At 33.5% G+C, this 6,393-nt stretch overlaps 1 non-coding gene across 1 annotated transcript; it reads right to left on the bottom strand.

Annotated features, from left to right (window-relative positions):
* Positions 1 to 6,063: 6,063 nt before the first annotated feature.
* Positions 6,064 to 6,135, bottom strand: TRNAM-CAU. The gene has a single exon. It is a non-coding gene; the product is annotated as a tRNA-Met (tRNA).
* Between the last annotated feature and the right edge of the window lie 258 nt (positions 6,136 to 6,393).

The raw sequence follows: 6,393 nt of genomic DNA on the forward strand, positions 1-6,393 counted from the left end.
TGGAGGAAGAAGAAGAGAGGAGAAGGGGTCTCTAGGGTTTGGGAGAGTGAAATGAGGCCAAAAATCTGATTATTGGGCCTTTTATATGCCAAGTGGAATTAAATCTGGGCCATTGGATCAAGGATAAGGGAGGGCTCAGATTTCATCTTGATTTTATTAAACAAAGTGACGTAGTTTCACCTTGAAACTACGTCGTTTTGAATTTTTTCCTGGCAGCCACTCAATTAAACATGATGTTACACTCTTAGCCACCTGATCATTTTAATTTTAGCCCATTTTCCCTTAATCCTACTTATTAAACTAATTTTACACAAATAAATTAATTAAATAACTTATTCTAATGATCATTTAACTAGATTAATTCACAAATGAAGAAAGAACTATTGTTATTATTATTATTATTATTTAGTATTTTATGATAGGAAATATGCAATTAAAGACACAAAAATTGAGAAAAACAATTAAAATAACAAAACACTAATAACTTTAGGAGGTGTTAAAATAGTGCAAAAATTAGGTGTTCACAATCTCCACTAGTAACTCCCAAAATATTTGACATATCAAAAATAGATTCATACCATAATAGCCTCGAAGGATCTATTTTTATCAAATCATGATTTTCATAGCCAATCCAAATTATTTGAACAAAATCAAATGAATAACTCTTTTCATGTTAAAGACTTTAGCAATATAACAACAATCTAAAGATACAACAAGTGCTACTCCTTTGTTGAAATTTCAAAATACAAACTTTTTCATGAAAATATATCTTTAGCACTCAAATATTTTATGCTCTTATCAACATATAAGTTTTAATAAAACTTATAATATTTTTCTTAAGTGTCATTTTGCCAACAAGTTTTGAAAATAATATTTTTTTGAAAATAAGATTTTTATAAAATCACATGACACTTCATAAGCAACAAATTTAGAAACACATGGTGATATCTTTCCCGGTTGTCCCTACAAGTACGGATGCACATTTACAAATGATTTAACACATCAACTCAAAATAGGTTTTTAGAGAGAATCACTCAAGAAGAGTAAGTCTTAATCAATTTACCTCAATCATCAAGATCCAATTAATACTACACCGTTCCAATTGATTAAAATGCTGAAATATCGCCCACAATTCAACATCTGCCATTAGACATCCCAGTTACATCAAAACAAACACGAAAAGATTCATAAATATCCATTTTGGCTATACAATTCGGCAACAAGCCTTCAACCATCCCCAAATTATCCAACAGGTTCACCCATTATCCTATTCAATTCCATTCTTATTATTATTACTCATTTGGAGTCATTAATGATACTGCATTAATTACCCAACATCATCAAGTCAATGTTCATTGCCTTCTCCAACAAAATCCTAGGTTCAAGAACACCCATTTAAAAAACTAATATTGTATCTTATCCAAATGGTGATTCCCACTTCAATTCGTTCATCAATTAAGTTATCGAGTCTATTGGAATCATTAGAAACTGAAAACAATTCCATTTATATCAATTTATCACTATTCATCTTCTTCTTTGCCTAAAATATTATTTTCAAGACCCACTCTTATGGTTCCTACAATACTTAATAATAACTTCAAATAAACTTCATAAATATGCTACCCATTCTTCAATATATTACATATATGAGGCTCAAGTGAAAGGATTACCTTGGTGGAAGAATCATATTTTTTCTCTTTTTGGTGTTCTTGAAGATTCAATTCCACTTGAAGTATACCCATTGTGGAAGAGCCCCTCATTCTCTATAGAATCAATTTCAAGATAAAGAGCTAACTTATTCTCTCTCTAAACGCATGTTTTAGCCCTTTTAAAATGACCCCTAAAGTTGCTTACCTCCCTGCATAGGCATAGCCTACGCATAAAACCTACGCAGGAGGCCTTTTCTTGGCCAAAATCTAGAATTAACTACGCAGGTTGCGTAGCCTGCTGCGTAGCTGTACTATCACCTTCTGGTAAAAAGTTCATAACTCTTTGTAAAAATATTCAAATGATGAATGGTTTGAAGCATTAAAAAATAGACTCGTAAACCTTTAATTCGATATGTCATACACCATATAAGCCTTCATATTTTGAGAGTTATACTCATTTGAGGTTAAGTCTTGTGCGAACTCGTTTCAAACTTTAGCCCATCATATAGTTTCCAACTTGACTTAGCATTAGGGTTCTTCTTAGACCATAAACCATTCTAAATATACCTCATACATATATTATCATGATAAATTGATATACTTCATAACATTAGTCCTGTTTATACTCGATTTGGTATAATTAATACACATCAATCTTCTTAATGGTCTTAAAACACTTCAAAAAATTTCGGGGTGTTACACTACCTAAAGACAGAAAAGCTTCAAAAATAGATAGATTTTCTTCGTAACACATGAAGATGGCAACCCAGTTCCACGACATAAGGCTAGATTAGGTGTCAAAGGCTTAAATAAAAAAAAAGGAGTTTACTTTGATGAGATATTCTCTCAAATTGTGAAGATGTCATTCGTTCATGTGGTTTTGGGCTTAGCTGCAAGTCTGGATTTTGAGGTTGAACAAATGGATGTTAAAATCACTTTACCATTCTGACTTAGATGAAAAAATCAATATGGAGTAGCTAGAAGATTTTGAAGTCAAGGAAAAAGATAACTATATTTGCAAGTTGAAGAAGAGTTTGTGTAGTTTGAAACAAGTTCCAAGGTAGTGGTACCATAAGTTGGTTCTTTTAGAGTCAACAGGGCTTCAAAGAAGAGTTCTTCTAACTATTGTATTTTTGTAAAAAAATTCTCTGGTGATGACTTTATTATTTTATTAATTTATGTTAATGACATGCTTGTTGTTGGTCATAATGCTTGAAGGATTCAGAAGTTGAAACATAAGTTAAATAAGTCTTTTGCTATGAAAGACTTAGGATCAGCTAAACAGATTGTCCGTGAGAGAAAAGCCAATAAGTTATGGTTATCACAAGAGAAGTATAATGAGAAAGTACTTTACATGTTCAACATGTATAAAACTAAGTTTGTTAGTATACCTTTAGCTATGCACTTCAAATTGTGCATGAAGTAGTATCCTTCCAGTAATGATGAGAAGGAAGATATGAAGAAAGTTCCTTATGCTTTAGCTATTGGCAGTTATATACAATGATTTATACAAGACCAGATATTGCTCACAATGTTGCTATTGTTAGCCGTTCTCTTTTTAATCTAGGAAGAGAATATTGGAATGATGTGAAGTGGATTATAAGATATGTTGTGGCATTTCTAGACTGAGTTTGTGGTTTGGGACAGAGAAGCCTATTCTTTGTGGTTACACTAATTTAGATATGACAGGTGATGTGACACCAGCAAGTCTACTTCGGGCTACTTGATTACTTTTGTAGGGTGAGCTGTGTCTTGACAATATAGGTTGCAAAAATATGTTATTCTATCTCTACGGAAGCTAAGCTTATTGATGCCATTGAAGCTAGTAAAGAGTTGCTATGGATGAAGAGATTTTTGGAAAACTTGGCTTTGCTCAAGAGAGATATGTGCTTTATTTCGACATTCAAAGTGCTATTCATCTTGGCAAGAATTTTACATTTCATAGTAAATCTAAACATATTGATGTGAGATACTATTGGATTCGAGATATGTTGGATTCTAAGTTTCTTGAGCTTGAGAAGATTCACACAGCTGATAATGATTCCGACATATTCACCAAATCTTTGCCAAGGGGGAAGTTTGAAGAATATTGCTTGATCGCCGGGAAAACGGTCTTCTCCACATAGTCACGAGGGAAGAATTATTAGGCTTTGGGCTACTTTTTTTCTTCCTATATGGATAAATAAACGCCCATTTTGGACAAGCTCACTTTTACTTTTGGCCCATACATTAAATGACCTTTTAGGTGTGATTTGGGGGATACAAAGATTGAGAGATAACAACCATTTTCAACACAAAAAGAAAGGAGAAAAAAAGTGCAGATTTTCTTCAGAAAATCAGCTTGAGTAGCCAACTTTACACTTTGATTCCTGTTTTGTTTCTTGTTGGATCGAGCTAAAATTTGAACTGAGTATTCTTCACATCTTGGGATCTTCAAGTGAAAGCTGACGGAGCACGATTTAGAGTCTTGTAGAACCAGATTTTGGGTCATGAACAGTAGTTGTACTTTTGATGATTTTTTTCCTCTTCTCGACTTATTTTGATGTATACTTGTTGCTATTGTCGCTTCGTGTTTGACATTGATATTATAGCCATTTTGAAGAACTTTATGGGTGTGTTTGGTATAACAGAAAATGTTTTTCGTGGAAAATATTTTCCAAGAAAATGTTTTCTTGGAAAACAAGTAGTAATCTTATTCATTTTCCGGTGTTTGGTACGCAAATTAAGGAAAATGACTTCTCAAGAGTATTCATAAATAATTTAGATATAATAAACATGAAGCCATAAACTTTCAAACCGCTAAACTTTCAAAACCGCGGAATTTCGAACCCGTAAACTTTATAATTTCTAAACCGATAAACTTCCAAACACATAAACCTCCGAACTCATAATTTTGGAACTTGTAAAATTTTGAGCCTTTAAACCAATAAATAATAAAATTAACACTGAAAAATATATTTAAAAATTTTTTTCGGAGGGGGGGGGGGTGGTCAGTAAAACGAAATAAAAACAGAAATTTAACTTACAAAAAAAAACGTAAAATTTACTTTTAGTGCGGGGGAAAGGGGGTGGGGGGCAGGTGGGGGATTGGGGTGGGTGGTGGGTGGTGCAGGAAAAATGAAAAAACAGAAATTTGAAATTGCAAAAAAAAAAATTAGGTAAAAAAATATTTTTTTAGCGGGAGGGGTTGGGGGGGGTGGAGGGGTAGTAGGGTGGGTGGTAACAGAAAAACTGAAATTTAAAAAAAAAAAAAAAACTTTTTTTGGAGAGGGGGTGTGGTGGGTTGGTGAGGGTGGCGAAGGTTCAGAAGGAGATTTGGAAAATATTTTCCCTTCTTTTGATAAGGAAAACATTTTCCTCCAATTGGAGGAAAATGAATTGATAAGGAAAATATTTTCCAAAACATTTAAGCCAACCAAACATGGGAAAATTGGAAAACATTTTCCTTCGTACCAAACACACCCTATAACTCTCTCATTAATATAGTGGAGCTTCGGTCCCGTGATTTTTTACTCTTCTAGTGTCTCCTGTAATTGTTTATTTGCCTGGCCTATATCTATTGTTATGTGTTGTAGTTGCTGTCCAAATACCACTCGGGCTAAAATTATTTTCTTCTCTTAGTTTAAATATATTGGGAAAATTTAGATTTGGGTATTCTTCCATTGCTATCTTGTCGTACACTTATTCGTGCTCGTTTTCCCCCCAACAACTTTCTGGATTTAGTCGGTTGCTCAATCCACTATGTGAGCAATTTACGTACTGGAGTTGTACGTGATGCACTTGTAGCTTTGGATCTTTGACATAGCTTTCATCACAGTTTGGGTGAGGCACCACTTAACCTAAAAAAGGACATGGGTTAAATATTGTCTATTTTTTGAAACGATTCCTTTTTCCATCGTTAAAACTTTAAGAGAAGAGAAAGGAGAGTAGGGGCTTAGGGCAGTTACATGATATAATAAAGTTTTAGATGATGCTTCTAGCATATAGTGAATAATCTGTAGGTTCCAAGCAATTTACTTTATGATCACTTTCTCATTTGCGGGGTGATTTTAGACGATCCAATGCTCAATTAGGCGTTGGAATTTAACTTTAATATGACAACATATTAATACGTACTTTTTACATGTTTAACAAGTTATCGACCAAATTACTAGTTGCATTTTAAGATTATTTCACCTCTCAAAGTAGTGTGCGACGGATTCCCCCTCTAGTTATCAATATGATTAAGCTAATAGTAACAGTTACAATAAGGTAATAACAAATACTAAAATGATTTAATGCAATTGAGAAATAACTGGATATATTTCATATTTTTAGTATTGCTAAACTTGCATTAGAGATGTATGGTTAAAGCAAATGATAGAAAGATGCGAAAGAGCCAAAAAGAGAGACGCTGAAAGCCACTCTACACAATTATCAGAGCCAGGTTTCGATCCTGGGACCTGTGGGTTATGGGCCCACCACGCTTCCGCTGCGCCACTCTGATTTGTTATCAAAAGGTTCACAATTAATTTATATATTTGTCTGACTTACTAACTTCTGGCAAAGGAAAAACGAAAAAAGAAAAAAACAAGGAAAAAAGATCTTTGCAATACGAACAAATTGATTTCACAGCTGTCAGAGGAGGCAGTCTTAATGTCATAGATTTGTCGGGTGAAAATTTATCCCCGTGTCTAGTTCGATCTCATGAATATAGGACACATTTTTTCTTAAACACTCTTTTACACTCTTATTAATAAATCAT

Source organism: Nicotiana attenuata, unplaced genomic scaffold (genome assembly GCF_001879085.1).
Source record: "Nicotiana attenuata strain UT unplaced genomic scaffold, NIATTr2, whole genome shotgun sequence".
Classification (NCBI taxonomy): Eukaryota; Viridiplantae; Streptophyta; class Magnoliopsida; order Solanales; family Solanaceae; genus Nicotiana; species Nicotiana attenuata.